The sequence below is a fragment of the Scomber japonicus genome, chromosome 6 (genome assembly GCF_027409825.1).
Source record: "Scomber japonicus isolate fScoJap1 chromosome 6, fScoJap1.pri, whole genome shotgun sequence".
Classification (NCBI taxonomy): Eukaryota; Metazoa; Chordata; class Actinopteri; order Scombriformes; family Scombridae; genus Scomber; species Scomber japonicus.
In genome coordinates this window covers 22,397,959-22,415,300 of record NC_070583.1, presented here as the reverse complement: position 1 = coordinate 22,415,300, position 17,342 = coordinate 22,397,959, and the positions used below count along the sequence as shown (strand labels likewise).

Genomic DNA, 17,342 nt, shown 5'->3' with positions numbered 1-17,342 from the left:
TCTTCTTATTTCTTCTTTGGCCTCTAGTGTGGGTGTGAATGAAAGAGTTTTGGTTTAGATGTAGGTGAATAGCAGGCTCCAGTTTCCTCCAGTGTTTCTGTCCTCAATGTGCTCATTGGGTTGGATAATCTCTCAGGAGATGGGCAGGATGTGTTTGGCCCAGCGGTCTTGGTAGGCCTGCAGAGCCTTGGGGGAGAAGTGGCCTGATCATTCCAGGGTGAGTGCTCCTCTAAAGGACTCTTGGTAGGTGGTCAGGAGCTATAATGGGAACAAAGCCCTTTCTGTTTTGGCCCTGCTTCTGTTTTTGTCAGAGAGATAGATATGAGGGTTTATATCAAGAGGAATGCAATCATTGCATATGTTTAGTCATCTTTTAATGAAGAGCTTCCCCGCTCATTTCAATGAAGTATCAGAGATGCCTTTTATAGTCTGCTACACTCACGCTAAGACAGACTCGCTTTGATGTAAAGTGGATTTAAGCATCCCTTGGGTCAACAAGAAAGCTAGGAGACATATTAGACAGGAGAATATATGTCTGTCAGCAGGTATACAATGTAGGAAGAGAAAATCATCTTTGGATACTATTTAGTCTTTTCGTGAGTGGTGACCTATGTTGACAAATTTGTTCCCATGATTCTTTCAAGGCTGCTTTCATTTGGTGAGGTCAGCTCTTCAGATATATTATCTCTTTGCTCTCTTGACTGGCTAAGAGTGAAGGCTGAGGAGGAGAGCTCAGATATCCACCGCTCTTCTAGCATGCCCAGAGGCTGTCACCAAGCCGCTCACTGTAATCTAATCAAGATGGGGAAAGAAAGGATGGTATATGTGAATGTGTGTGTGTGTGTGTGTGTGTGTGTGTGTGTGTGTGTGTGTGTGTGGGGGGGGGGGGGGGTAATGCTGTTTTAGATATTTGCAGTCCACAGTATCATCTGAGTGAAATACCTTTATAGGCTTCCTGATCATAGAGTGAGTTTGAGTTGTGTATTTCATGAGCTCTGCTTTTTAGATTCATAGTAGTGTGATTAGAGAGAAGATGAGCTCCAGAAATGCAGTGTGCAGTCCTCATATTTGATGTAATATCTAATGGTAACCATATATAAATAAGAGTTCTGCTCACAATTTAAATGTACTTAAACAATTTTAGAAACAAATGAATTATATGAAAATAAAATAAAAATACAACAGAAGCCAAGTAGTTGGCAAATACTATAAGTTTCCATAGGTCACAATGCTAAAAATAGTTTTCCTCTAGTAGTAGATGATATGCAGCATTTATTTCAAAGGTGGGGTTTCTCAAGTAGAAAAACAAAACACTTGGCGAGACTTAGAAGGGCCAGAATACAGAGTGCTACTGGCTCAGTCTCAAGTTTGGGCTGCTTATTCTGTATAAGGTTCAAACAGACATAATGACATGCCACTGTGCTCCAGCCCTCTCTCTCCTTCTCGCTTAGTTGGTGTCTCTCACTCCCTTCTCTGCAGTTCATGCTTAACTACATATAATTATGTTGTCGGAGCAACCGGGATGGATCCCTGCCGAAGAAAAAAGGCTGTAAAACAGAAAAAGCAGAGAAGCACAGAGATTTCATTACAAGGCCTCATTTAAACCAACTAAGCATAAATCTGACTCATGAGGGCATATAAGAAAGTTTTAAAGCGTTTTGATTTCCATGTCGTCGTTAAAGATTCTTGTCAAACCTATACTGTTATGAGTTGAACATTGTCGAAAGTGTGTTGAACTCAGACTCAGAGTAAGTTGAGGGAACCACCAGGCTATTCATTTCCAATGAAACTCCTAAGAAGGAAATGGTGGTTTTAATTGTGTTTACTTTGCCTAGCTCTACCCTTGTAACGTATTCACTTTAAAAGCTAAAATCACAACTTTTTGGAGATGTTATTATAAGAGCTTGGCTTTTACAGTTTCCCTTACTCACCAGCGATTGTTAACATAATCCAAGTTTCAACAAGTTCTGTTTTGCCAGGCAAGGAGAGCTAACCCAGTTTGTTTGGTTTATCATTAACCACATGTACAGTACAGCTCACAATCTTGCTATCTCCACCTCTTTACCCAAAGCCTGAGCTAATGCATTTACCATGAATCCTGTTTTCCTTGTGTATTCAAACAAGCTTAAGATAGATTTTCCTCCTATGTTATTGTTTTCTTTGTATTAGAGTTGTCAACATCAAATAAACTGCCAGCTGATAAAGACAAGAAAGACTACATTTACATTTGTCCAACATTGGATCTAAAACAGTGATTATTTATAAACTCTGCATCTTCAGATGCTTTTCATATTCTCACCAAACATTGAAAATGCAAAACACTCTAATGCTTTCTTGAAATCATGACTTTTTGGAATATTGTTTTAATTTTTTGACTTAAAATCTTCAAACGCTTCCCTTGTGAGCGCAATTATTGTTAACACTGCTTCACTAAGATGAGTTTATTTTGATTTAACATTAAGCTGTTTTTATAAGAGCATCATGTAGTCATCAGTAAGAAATAAATGTGCTCACCCTCATTCAGAAATTGCACATATGTGCAACATGTGCTGTTGTGCTGTACACTTTGTGATATGTCACAGTAGTTTCTTTTACCCGGTACTCTGTAAAGCTCTATGAATAGCTTGTTTCCCTTTTCCTGGATGCAGAGATAGTAAAGTGAGGTAATGGACGGCACACTGCTCCACTTGAGCAGGCGATAACCTCAGGGCCTGCTGTCTAGTGGCCTGGCTGACTGCTCAGTGCTGACCGCACAGGGTTGGCTGCAGGCCTCACATCCACACACAGAATCCTCTCCAGAGGCAGGGTTTACTTTTTACAGCCACTAACAACAGAAGCAAAGGGGATGTTTACTTGAATTTGGTTCATTGCATATAAATCCATTCCTCCAAGTTTATCTCAGGATCACATTGATCTCGTTGCTTCTGTGAAGTCTCTGTCACCATGTGCACCCAGCTGGCTTCTCTGACTCTCTGGGCTATGGGGGGAGGTCAGCATGTTGGATGTGTTGAAGGAGGCACAGTTCAACCTCACAGATTTGGGTCTATGCCTAAGGGTCATCTGCAGAATGGGGAACAGTTGGCTGTAGGGTTGCCAAATCCCTGAAAAATAAATAAGGGACACCTAGTTGGCGTTCACCCATCCCGGCTTGGTGAAATTTTTTGCCTTTTTTTGTGTGTGTGAAACGATTTTTAAATTATTTGACTCGAACCTGATTTAATTCAATGCATGTTTGTGAGTGATACGAAAACATGGAAAACAAATTATTTTTCAAAAATTATTATTCAAAATATTTTTAGTGCAAAATAACAAATATTTTTAACAGAAATCTGTCCTGCTTAACTTAACAGAATAAAATCAATATCTTCCTTCTAACAGAACTCAGTCCTGCTTAACTAAACAGAATAAAATAAATCTTTCTTTAACAGAACTGTCCTGCTTAACTGAAAACAGTATAAAATAACAGACAACAATAGAAAGCAGAAAATTCCTGTAATAGTGCACATTTAGTGCAATAAGAAAAGTGCAAACAGAAAGTCTGTGGAAAAGTTGTAAACATAAACACTTTGTGCCTCAAAGGCCATGACTGTACAGTTGTAGTTAATAAGATAAAAAAAGATTAAACTCATGAACACAGCCTATTTGAGACAGCCTATTTTTTCCATTTATGTTTGTTTTGAGCTTTTGCTGCAGTAAGGAGTTGTCTGTCTTGACCCTAGTTGCCTGGTATGCGCCAGTCTAAAGGCAGCATGGCCACCTCCCACTGATCTGAGCACCTACATGTCCTGCAGGAAATCCTTTGTACTATATCTATTGGCTCTCTTGAGGTCACAGTTGAATTTGTCTCAAACTCAACCTCTCCTTTTGTCACATAATGTCAGAGTTTACTCTATTTCACATTTCTGTCTCTGTGACCCTCACTCATCTCTTCTCTCTTCATTGTTTCTCCATTGATATCCACATATATGATGATATCCTGCTTATTCCACTACATGGTGACAGAGTAATTATTTATTTGTCATGGTGTTTGCCTTTCATCAACTTATTACAAGAGTGACAATATGGTGTACTGTTACAGCTTTCTGCTTTTGAATTTCATTTACTTCTACATCTGTCCTTGTTTTTTGTTATTTTTTTGCTATTTTGTGGAGTCCTATTAACATACTTTTTCTGCTTGGCAGATATTAAGAAGTTACAAACATAAAATTAGACTATGGGGTGAAGACGTGAGTGAGTGATTGAGAGGCTGAGAAAAATAAATTGTAGAGAATGAGGAAGCAAGAGCAGAATGAGAAAAAAACATCAGGACAGCCAAACCTCAGCAGAAGCAGCAGTGAGTGTGCTGGCAAGCTGCCAGGGGACTGGAGGCAGTGTGTTACAGCTCTGTGGCAGTTATTTGTCTCAGGGAGATTCAGAGCAAATTGATGCAAACGGCACAGCCAGGGTCTGCTTCATGAGTCAACACGCAGCCGAAGCGTGGGCTCCACACCACAGACTCTCCTTGGCCTCCACACCACAGACTCTCCTTGGCCTCCACTCCAAGCTGTTTTATACTGGAAGCCAGACCCCTTCCACAATCTCAAAGCCCAGTGGTGTGTGTGGCTGTCAAAGCTGAACTCCGTTTCATACTAATGTAAAAAAGTTTTACATACATATAACGTTGGCTTTAACACAAGTCCCTGTGTATTTTTTTTGCAGGAATTCTGTTTTATTATCTTTGTCTTGTTCTTAATCATAGTTGCTTGGTTTCACTGTTTTTCAAGGCTATTCCGTCCACTGCTGTTAATCTTGAAATTACAGCACATGGAAAACAACTGGCTACTGTCTAATTAGACTCCCCCCGGCACATAACTGCCGACTTAGTCTTTGTGAAACTTCTGTAGGGGAGACATGTTCAACACATGCATTTCAATTAGTTTTCTATTAATCCATATATGCAGAGAGTGATTTTTATCATGCATGTTGCGTGTGTGGCCTGTTGAACCTAGCATATTTAGCACTTCGGGGTGTTTGCATAAATCAATGCAGTCCATGCAATTAGACCTGCAGCATGTATTTGCCGTGTTCAGTCGATACTGACATGCCATTTTGAGTAGAGAATTTCTTTGATACACACCAAGGCTGGCTTAGCAGAAATGTGTGGTGCATCTGATAAAATGCCGTGCTTGTTAGTGACCTGGATATATACCTTAGAACTTTGACCATATTGACTAAAAATGCATAAGACACATCCTGGCATATATTGACTGATTTAATCGAGCTAATAGTAGTTGTCAGTCTCTACAGGGGTCACAGCCTGGAGTGAGGGGAAAGATGTCTGTTTCAGTAATGCAAAAATGTGTCAAATGTCACACTGATTTTAGGATTTTTAAAGCATGATTTTTCCTCAAATATACAAGTATAACTTCGCCCACACATAGCCCTCCCCCTCCAAAACTAATACTGCTGGCTAGATATGAGGCCAAGCACTGAAAATGCTCACTATGGCAAAGAGAGTAGTGTAGCAGCAGATAAGAGCCAGAGCAGGGTAGCAGGGCAACTTTTTAACCGTTTTGCCGTTTTATGAATGAATTGGGTATATTAGAATTAAGCCTTCGATAGGACAAGATTGGGTGCGGTAAGACTTCCTGTGTTTGTGGAGTGTGTAAATCTGTGTATGTGTTTGATTCCATCAATCTGTCAGTGTGTGTACATTGGTCTGGTGAACAATGTCTAGTGAAGTGTTGTGTCAAGGAGTCTGTGCATGAGCTAAAGGGGCAGGTGTACAGACATGGGTAAAGGAGCCTGCCCAGAGTCCCATCAATCACTCCATGCTCCAGCCGTCTCTGACAGCCTACTGGGCCAAGGAAGACAGAGATATGCCCTCCAAAAGTACACCAGAGCCACCTTCATCCCTCCTTTCACTTCTCTTTGTCCCAGAGAAAACACAGGATGAAGACACAGCTTAGCATGGTTTGAGATTTTGATACAAGGAAATGTCTAATTAATGGAGCTTACACAAGATCCCCCATGTTTCACACTCTGTATCTTATCAGGTGCATTATCAGATTGTGACAGGTGCAATTTTGGAGAAAATGGCACCATAAAACAATAAACACAGAGCCTAGGTGAATGAGTCAACTTTTTAATGGCATCATAAAACATTTCTTCAGCAGGCCAAGCTTGAGTTAGTCTCTTTAGTGTTATAGATATTTGCTTGTTTGATCTAACTCTATGAAAATAGAGAATGAGCTAAGCATAGCAGTTTTACCCTAACATCCTCTTCTTTTTACATTTTTATTCTCCTCTCTGTGTGCATTCATCAAGGAAATGGCTTGTCTCTCTTAACAATTAATGAAATGTTGACTTATGGAATCCACTTTAAACACTTCCGTCTGTTTCTGTGGACTTTTTCGCAGTCCCTTCATTTACCCACGGTGACTTTGCCCAGATATCTCAGTATGCACAGCTTTCTGTCTGGGTGTCTGGACACGTCCCTGAACTCTTCCATGTCAGAGCTTTTTTTTACTAGCTGACGGCATGTACAGAACAGGATCATGGGTAGGATGGGTGCTAGGTCCCAGGACACTGAAGTATGAAATTAACATTATGAAGTATTGGTCTAGAGCAGATAAGATACAGTATGTGAGCTCTTGAGTCCTGTGGTCCTGTACAACCACTCAGGAGGACCACTGATACCAGAGGACCTTCACTTCCTGTCCTCTTAAAACCAACCTATCTTGTTTCTGTGTGTACATGTTTCAGTGTGCAGTGTTTTTTGTGAGCTTTTTATCAACATGTTTCCATATTTGTTTGAGGGTGTGTCTTTAGTTGTGCTCCATATGTGATAAAAGCTCTTGGTATTAATTGTGTGTCAGTGTGGATGGGAACCAGATGAATATGTGCTGCTGACTCTAATCTCCACTTCTTCTGTGGAGACCTGGGTATTACTCATGTTGTGAGGTGTAATCTCCTCTTGGTCTGAGCCTCTCCTGTGGCCAGAGAGGCTGTGTGTGTGTGTGTTTATATGTCTGTGGGGTATGTGCGTGGTACATGCCTGCATTCTGGTATCTGGTCATATGACGAGGCGTACTGCTCTGTGGACGTGCTCTGGTTATTAAACCTGGGTTAAGCCCTCACTTGAAACCTTCTATCATGCTCCTCGATCCGAGACGATTGAGTTAGGGAGGATTAGGGGGTTTGGAGACTGGAACTTCAAGGATTTTCTACCAACGTTTTGGCAAACTTAGAAAAATGTGCTCAAGGGGCACAGTCAGTCCACTTAAGATGAGCCTGCACAAACCTTGTGATGGCCTGTTTTTCTACCTTGTCTTCACTTTTTGTTCCCAGGAGACAGACCACCAATTCGCCACCTATTGCTAGTTTTGCACCTACCCTCTAACTCTCACCAGAGTGCAGACATCTAGCTGTAAGCTGTTGGTTCAAGTACAGCAGTGGCACGAAACAAGGTGGTGAAATGTACTGAAAATACATGAGCTTTAGCTGATTTTAGCTGCTTTTTGCTGCTAAATGAAACCAAACAAATTATGATGCTCTTTTGAGCAGGTAAATATATTTACATTTGATGGTAACAATCCAATATTTTTCTCTTGATATTTAAGTAAGTGTATGGCACACATCTTTATTTTTTGCTGGTAAGGCAGGCATTTGTAATTTGTAGATTTTTAGGTTTTATTGTTGTGTGGACAGAGTTTTGGTTGCTCAACAGTAGCCTTCGAAATGCAGGCTGATTCTACTCAGGTTCAAATGACTCATACTTGCGCTGTATCAGCCTTCATCTGATATACTTCCCTTTCCAACATGCTGTTTTCGTCTTTTCTGTCACTGCCTCTCTGTTCCTTCCTCTACCTCTTTCTCGCTGTGTTGCTCTCACTCAATCTGTCTCCTATGAACTGATAGAGAGAGAAAGATTGAGGTAAGAGAGACCTTCTGACCTCTGCGAAGGAGAAGGGAAAAGGGAGGGAAAAAGATCTGAAATTTTATCAGAGTTGTAGCATGTTGCTAAGCCTGGAGCGTGACAGACAGGAAGAGCTGGTGAGGTAAGCAGTAGACCTAAACAATGATAATGATCTGCCTTGTGCTATCTGACTACAAATGTATGTAGTCTATTTGCTGCTGACTGTGGATAGTCACAGCCCTGCCATCAGTCAATGACAAATGCAAACAGGGGATACATGATGGCATTTAGCTGTCATCTAATTGTCCTTGGTTGCTGTGGTAGCTAATCTGATCATTAAAGCAACAATTGGGAGAAAATGAGTTTCTCCTTGTCGTGTCACAGATACAAGAGTGTGTCCTAAAATAGGACCAGCATGATTGGGAGTTGTTGCTCATTATCACAGTGTAGTTCTTATGCAAGCTTTCTGTTACCCTGACCTTTCTGTTAAGCAAGCAGTTCATTTCTAAGCCCCGGATATTCTGCATACTAGGTCTCATGTTACAAATGATGGGATTGACTCCATTACCACAGTAATGATGCACTAATGACAAAGGACATAAAAAGAAATTGATGAACAGGAAAGGCAACAAACTGACACCAAACATAATAGAGAGTATGCATGTTATATCTGAAAGGTTTTGTCTGACTTGTTTAAACATCTGTCTCATCTTATTAACTCCAAGAATGTTGTTTACGCACCTCAGGCCCTGACTACATGTGCTGTGAACATAATCATCTTCAATGGAGTGTATGTAAACATATACAATAGTCTAATTAGGACCATAAGGGGAATAGTAATTTGACTGAGCGGAGAATAGAACAGATACACCCTCACCTCTCCTTTGTGCCTGTGTGACCTTTCTAAACAGGGTGTGGCAAGGACACAAAGGGATCTCCATGTAACCATATACTGCAAAGAGCTGGATAAAAGACAGACAGGAGGACGTCATGTGTAAAAGGAGAAAAGTGAGAGGATCCATTCAAAATTCAAACAGTAGTCAGTGTTGCTGTGGGTTAGTCTGAAATAACTGACATCTGACTCAGTTAGGCCAGGTATTATATGACCACATTGCTGCTGTTAGGCTTGGGGGTGACATTTCTATTCTCTCTTCCAGACTTCTCGCTCTCTGCCTCACACTCATATCAGATTCTAATCTGTCAGATTGATTGTCACATTTAATGGATGGGATAGAAGGCCCTCCATTGACCAAGCCAGGACATAGCTGGTCCTTTTTCCAGAGTTCCCTGATTCTCACCTATACGCTAGTTCTCAACACTTGTTCAACAAATATCACTTTCTTGTACTTGCAGTGTTACCCATTGCAAATGTAGCAGCATATTCACTTCAAGACTTCCCTACTTTCTTAAAGTCTTAAAATGTAACCACAGGACCTCTATTGCTTTCCATGTGATCCTTATGCCAATAATCACGGTGTGGTAGCAGATGATCTCGGGGCCTGGCGTTTGCGTCCGGTCTCGTGTTTTCCCTGCCAATGGGATTAGTGGAGAGTGCCGACTCTGCAGGTGCAGCCGTAAGTTAATTTACCCCACTGTTTGGAGCTATAATAGCTTATTGATTGCCTGACAGAGATGCAAGAAGCAGCGCGGAAGGGCACGGAGAAGGGAGAGAATAAGTTAATCATCACTCAGTGTGTTGCCAGGTTTTAATCACATTATCCAGGGTTCACCACTGCCATGTAAATTCACTTTCAACCTCAGAGGAGTTGGAGTGACTGCTCTGAGACAGGGGTGACCCTGCTGATTTTGTGAAACCTTTCCTCAGCTGCGGTCTGGTTCCTCCAGGCCTGGTTGTCCCTTCCCGGCACCCGCCTCAATCCTGTGGGACGCAGTCTCCCTGCCCAGAGGCCCAGCTTAATTCATGTTAAGATGCTGGGTTAATTTTAGTAATGCTACCCAGTGGTGACCTCCATCTGCTATAGTGCTGCTCAGGTTTTCTGAAAAACATCAGCCAGGCCTCCACTTTTCAGTCCATAACTCCCAGACAGCTGGCTGGACCATCACTTACTTCTTTACTGCTCTTTCCCATGGTAAATTGCTTCTGTTGTGTACATGTGTGTACAGTATGAGCATGATGGTCTGTGTGTGTTTCTCAGAGGAACTCTGGCCCATTAGCACTGCCATCATATTTACATTCTCACTACGGCTGGTTACCTGGAAACTGCACATGTTGCTTTTATTTGAGTGTTGGCCTTCCAGCTGCCAGTGGATATTGAGAGAATGCTACCCTATTTTTACGGCTTCAAGCAAAGCTGCCATTAACACTATTCTCTGTATCAGCACAAGGACTGTAGTAGAGCTGAATAACTCTTGTCTTAACCCCATAATCACCAGCCAGGACTGATTGTGCTTTTTGTTGGACAGCAGGCTTTCTCTTAATGTTCTGTGAGAGTATCACATTGGCTTGTGTTTACACAGAAAGCAGCAAAACTAGGTTGTTGTGGTTGGACTTTCCTCATTCTTCAGCCTGGCTTCTATCAATCTGTCTTCACCCAAATACTCAGCTGACCAAAAGCAAAACACTGGCACAGCGAAGAGAGAAGTAAAAGAGTGAGATAGTGTAAACACAGAGACAGAGATGTTGACCTTGCACCCCATCACACACACACTGTCACTGGCCTGTTGGCCAAATTCCTATCTGGCAACAACAGGAGAAACATCTGGCAAAACTGTCCACCTTAACTGAAATCTAAACCTCATCACGTCTCATCACTAGCAGGGCTTAAGGTACAACATTTAGATTACTCTCTTGTCAGAAAAAACCTTGATGTGATTTAAAATAATTGCGCTGAATCTGGTGCTTTGAGATCAAACGTGCAGAAGGAGAGATGGGAAGGAACAACAAAGACAGAGAGAAATTGTTGAAGAGAAAATAGCGGACAAGCTGCCATTAAGCATGGGATGAGAGAGTAGGAGGTGCCTCCAGTTGGACGGAGAGTCTCTCTTGGCTTGTGAGGGGAAGATAAGGGGACAGGTGGTGTTCTGTTCTCTCAAAGATCTCCGACAGCTGGCAACTCTCTTGCTTTAAGCATGTTGCCATAGAATGTATGTGTGCGTGTCACTCAGTGTGTATATGCGTGTTCGTGTGACATTTGTTTGTGAGTGCGTGTGTGTTTATAGCTGCATGTGTCTGCATTTGGTGGTTGTTTGAGCACTTGCCAGCTTAGATATCTCCCTAAAGTCAGTCTCAACTGTCATACCTGTCCTTTTTTTCATAGTTTCTTTGTTCTTATTTTCTACCCACTTACAGCCACATGGCATCGGGCCATTTTATACCAGCCTGTTCTAAAATATTTTTCTTCCTCTCTCTTAGTGTTTTCAGTATGTGGCAATAGCAGGTTGACTCCTGTTCTGACAAAGTGCAGACTTAAGGAGTGGTGTGTTCATGTTAATGAAAGCATGATGTTTATTTTACTTAGCCACTTACCTACTTCCTTGCTCTTTTTTATGTAACTTTGGACTTACTTTGCCTCTGTCATGCTGCTAAAGATTCTTGTTTTCTTACTGACTTCAGATCTCGCAAAGTAATGTATTGTAAAACGTATGAAATATACTGCAAATACCCCAGTCTAGTCTGAAAAATTCAAGGTATTTATTTGTGTTAAGTTTGGTTTTCTCGTAAACATGATTTCATGACCAATGAACACTTTTCCATGCAAAGCAGATGCCGGGATAACAAATGAGCCAAGACAGAAGGGACTTAAAATGCCTCTGCTGGCCTGGCAGTATGTAGTGTGCATGTATTATGGTTAGTTCAGAGTTCTTTACTGTGTTGGCTTTGGTCTTGTTCCATATACAGCTCTGTGTTTGATCGGGCGGTGTAATGGTGACCACTGAGAAGAGCTAGTGTCATCTCAGTGGCAGACTGCTTTTGTTTGCAGAAAAGAAAAAAAGATGGTACTAAATGAGCCAGAGGTGGTTATTTGCTGTTGGCAAACAGACACTGTCCTCAGTGGTGAAGCACTCAGTTGCCACTGTGGCCTGACAGCTGGCTTTCATCCCTAACAGAGTTTGTTCACAATGCAAGTTGCTTTTAAATGTAATTCATGCTCTTAAACCCTGCATGGCCATCACACTCTAGTGGATACTTAGAATAAAAATTCCCCTCTAGCTCTGGTCTTCATCAATAGAATGGGAATCAATAGACTAGACTCTTATTGATTGATGTCAACTACTATAAGTGTTCTCTCATTTTTCTCTGTGTTTTGACAAAGGTTTCTTTGATGTTGCTGATTCCTTTCAGCTTCCCACCTTCAATAGAACATTGTGCCTGCACCTGATGCATTGATGTTTCACACCCCAGAGGTCACCTTGGCTAAGATGCTGTTGTTTTCGGGGAACTTTTTCATATGCAAAAATTAATGATAGTGTTTTAGGATGAAAGAGGTCTCTTCAACAGGACCATCTGTGTCCTCTCTCCACCTTTCTCTAAGTGTATAACTCCCTATCTTTCTTCATTATAAGCTGCAGCCTCCAGTTTATATGAATCACGATGATATGAGTGTATTCCTGATCTAATCAGGTGTTAAAGTAGTCCCATAATGACACTGAATATCCCTTCAAGGCCATAATTGCACTTGCCTTCAGCTCATTGGGCACAGATATTTCATCATTTGACTATTAAGATTCCCGTTTGCTTATTTTCTCTGAAATGCGCATCTCATTAGGCAATCATTTAGACTGACGCTTTTTGTAATTAACGATTGTTGAGACAGTTCCGCAGATCAATAATTCCAAATTGCTTGGGGTGTTTTGCACATACCCCCACTACTTAATGGATATTGTGTATAAAAAGGAAGACGTTTCTATATATTCAATATGATAGTTTAGCTTTTATACTTACATTTTTCACTCACTACAGTTAGCTTCACTTTTCTTCATCTTTAGTCTCAACATTAAAGGTGCAATGTCTGTCTCTGAAAAACAGCAGCAATTATTAGTCTAAGCCATGACTGTGGGAATGAAATGCTGCAAGAATAAATCCTTCGCTTACTTGGACTCATGGATTCAGAGGTGGTCACTTTTTCAGATTGACTTTGCCACGGACAGAATTTCTGCTGCAGTGCTTTCAAGCTTGAATTGTATCAGAAAATATGGTTTTCTTTCATCCCACTCAAGATTTCTACGATATCCCCTGAGGCAAAAACTTAGAAAGCCAGCTTTGTCCTCCAGAAACACAGAAGTCATTATGGCTACTCTCACATAACTATAAACATATTCATTTTAAACATCAACTGTTATTCATGTTGACCATAAAGTTGTAAGGACCCCTAAAACATTCACTTTTACATGTATTAAAGCAAATAAATCACTGTTTTGTCATGGAGAACAGCACATTTAAGACATGATATGCTTGTCTTCTTTGCACACAAGCATTACAACATTGTGTATCTCACAGTCATATGGCAATGTCATAGTTTTGTAGAAATTGGTTGCCTGCCACAAATACTATTGCCTTTGTGAGCCTATAAATCCAGTGTTAAGAGGAATCAGTTGTTGTTTCCTGTTTGGTATAAAACAGTAGGATTTATCTTTATACCATTTAAAATAGGCATACCTGACAGGGTGTCAAGATATTCCTAAGAGAGGTAAAACATTTGGAGGCAGGTCAAGAAAAACTAGGCCAAGTTAGCAGATAACTTTTATGTCTCATGTTGTCTGGTAACTGTCACAGGAGAAGAGATCAAGGTGACCATTCTGCCCATTCCAAACAACCTTGGAGCCCATGGCCACTGGCCGTTCATTCCTGAGGGCAGGCAAAGCAAAGCATAAACCCTTAAAGCAGGTTTTAAACAAACAGTCAGGCGAAGAGGCTGTGTGTGGCTTTTTTCCGTTCAAATGCCTATGTCTCCCTCTCTGCTGCTCTCCAGAGCAGTGTGTAAGCAGTGCTGTGTGGCCCTGGCTGATTTATCTCTGCAAGGTGAGATAAGACTCTCTCTCAGCCTGTCTGTTAATCCTCTCAGCCACGGATGGAGAATGAGCATCTATCCTGCTTGTAGACAAAAGGGTTTCTGGATGGAAATGGTAGACTAGACATTTAACACACCTGTATCACCTGGACTATCTGGCTTTTTGTGAGGAATGCAGTGCAGTAATGGGTTTCCCATTGGTCATGGGGTTTTGGGAATATCTGAGCAAGACATTGAAAGTGGGGGGATTTGATACATTTCCAGAGATTATCAAGTCATTTTTCTAGTGGGTGATTTTAATTGAGCATATCATGGCTATTTTGAATCTTTTTCACCACAGTGAGTCTGATTGTTACAATCTGTTTACCCCTTTAGAGCTTGTCTGAGTTACGACAAGAACAAAGAGATATTACATCCAGGCCACGATGGGAGCACAATGCAGTGTCTTATTCTCATTTTTTTTCGATACAAAAATTATGGATAATCTTAGTCTCCTATCGTAACTGGATCTCAAGAGAGTGCTCATAGTTGGTAAGTAGGAACTGCTAAAAAACTGTTGGTTCATGCTCCTGTAAAACTAAGTTAAACAGATGCTCACTCAGGTTTTTTTCTGCAAACGATCACAAGTGAGTTTGTGGAACAAAGTGAGACGGATGAGACCCAGGGGAAAATCTTTCATCAGGGGTGTGTGTTTGAGTGTGTGTATGTGTGTAAGAGTATGTGCATACTTGTATATGCACTTTGGATCTATGGAAGGGTTCCAGATGAAACCGATTTATATCCTCAACATGCCTTTATTCATTGGGGAGCTTCAGCATCACTCTGTCTTGCTGACAGCATTGGCCTATAATTGGCTGACAGCGTTAAATGTCTCAGGACTGGACTGTCTAAAGAGGTACTTCGTCTGATATGCACAATGCCACAGTACAGCCTTTGGGTCAGGAACACACTACCTCAAGCATAGACTCCAAAACAGTGGTTGACTTAGAAAGAGACTTGACTCATAATTCATTGACATTCATTCGCCTTACATGCAAACTGTGATGATTTCCCTTAGCAGTCCTTTTCATATCATTACTCCTTTGTTCCTGCTCCAAAGAAGTGCCATCAGCATATTAGCGAAAATTGTAGGGGTTCCTGTTGAGATAATGAAATTTTGTTGTGCTATGGGAGATTAGTGAAAGGTGATAGAGGTTGTGCGTTAACAGTATACAGCTGTAGAGCATAAAACTAGCTGGATGCCATCAAGCTAATCAAATTAACTGCACTATCAAACAGAGTTTTAATGAAATACTCTGAATGACCCCCAGTTCTCAGATAGAGTACTGCTTTAGAAGACTCTTCAGTTATTTATGGAAACCAAATGTATGCTGAGGGCTTAGTGTCTAAAATAATACAAAACATGACATAGCCAGGGATAGGATCGTTCATCTTCACCAACCTGTGCACCTGTCATACACATACATGGATACTGTCAGGGAGAGAGAGGCATGTAAGTTTCATGGACAAAGTACTTAGTGTTCAGCAATGGAAATGGAGGCTCTTTAGCTGCATCTCTTTGATGTAGCAGACAAAAAGCAGGGATGGTGTCCCTGAAGAGCACTTATGTTCAGGATACATCCCTCCCTCTCTGAGGCCCAGCTGCTATCATTTGTAAAAGCAGGGTTTTTACTGTACAGTAACTATCATTTACATGATAATGCTCCCTGGGTATATAAACCACTAACACTACTGTGTATTCCACTCTTTTTTTTCCCTCAGTGTGGTGCCTGTCATTATACTGCACATACTGGCACAGAACTGAATGCTAAACGAGCAATAAGAATAAAGAGAGTGGGTTTTAGTTTTCAGGCATTTCAGGAGATTTTTTCCCCGCATCAGTGTGATCCCGTTGAGCCGCCACAGCTAGGCACTCTGCGGCGACTGGTATCTGTCAGTGAAAGAGTTGGGGGGTCGTCAATCTCCCTCTCCCTTTGCTTTGACCTCCCTCCTTGCACCTTTAATCCTGTCTGTCTCTGTTTATAAACTTTATACATTTTGACAGCCGGTTTGAAGAGAGAGGTGGCTTTGGGGGGCAAAAACACTTTTTAAAAAATCTTTCTGAGCCCCACTTCCCCACTTCTCAGCCAGCAGGGAGAGACACTTTAAGGGCTTAAAAATAATCACTCGCTGTTTTCAGAGAGGGGCTTTCTAATTGAGCCTGGACTGACCCCTGTATTTGACCGTGCCGTCTGGTTTCCATCCCCACACTTGATTGAAATGGGAAAAGTAGACAGAGATTCAACTCATTCTTATTTATTTATGTTTGGTCGTCCCCTGTTTTGCATGGCCCAGTGGTGGATTAGCACTCTACAGATGGATCCACAGTGCAGGGGCCCCACTTCCCTGACACACTCAGGGGGGCTGGAATGTACAACACACAGCCAGGACTAATGGTGTATGAGAGGGGGCTGGTATGAGCTGTCTACCTCAATACACCTCTTTACTGCATGGGGGGCTGTGCACTCTGTATTTCTACAATTCTCAGCTTCACAATGTTTTGTACTTCTGGCTCAAGTATAATGTTTCAGAAATGGTGCTGAAGAATGGCAGCATTGACAAAATCACTGTGCAGTTTAAGGAGCATGCAATACGAATCTGACTTTTGACACTGGCCAGAGAACGGACGTATTTGGGACTGTGAAAAAGACCTCCCGTAAACAAAGTTGACAGCATGCTTGTGTACCAGGAAGTGCGAGCAGGATGCAGGATCTTTGAAGGTTAAACACATCTGACATGGCCACAACACTGTGTCCATTTATTCCTGTTTTGGATGCTGGATGCTGTCAAACTCTGACTGACAGCTAAATCTGCTGGCTTATATTAGAACTAAGCCACTGTGTAATTGAATATTAGTTAAATCCTCGCCATACTACTGAGATTTGACCCAAATCTGTAATTGGAGTATGGTGCCCCCCATAGGCATCACAGTTGGCCTGCTGCTACATTGTATTTATTCTTAATTTAATTAGATGATCAAACTTTTTTCTTAATTTTTTTCAGTTATCATCTGAGGGTTTGGTTTAGGAACCACCATGTAGCTGGGTATGAGTTTTGAATAGATTTTGGTTTGTTTATATTTGCATGGTTTCTGACAGTTAGAATTTGACAATTTCTGAGGTATAATGAATGTGAAAATGTTGCAGTGATCATCTGGCATCATTAGCTACCAGCCTTTGAAATGCTCTGTGCACAGCATACAACCATGTATAAATAAAATATCAGAGTTGGTTTTGTTAGTCTTTATTTTGTATTGGGCTTGGTCTGTCTGCTGTACAATGTTTTTGGAATCTCTTCACTGTAATAAGGACAAAGTAAGAAGTACTGTTATTGGAGCTTAAGTTAAGTGAAGAAAAACTTAAGAATTGGTGCCCTGCTTTAGAATCTGTGGAGAGTTATAGTGACGTTTTCTGTGTATAATCTACTCCACGGTGAGT

General features: G+C 41.3%; 1 protein-coding gene across 1 annotated transcript in view; it reads left to right on the top strand.

Annotated features, from left to right (window-relative positions):
• Positions 1-17,342, top strand: part of robo1 (roundabout, axon guidance receptor, homolog 1 (Drosophila)) — a 126,783-nt gene that overhangs the window by 17,680 nt on the left and 91,761 nt on the right. The gene's annotated exons all lie outside the window — the stretch shown is intronic.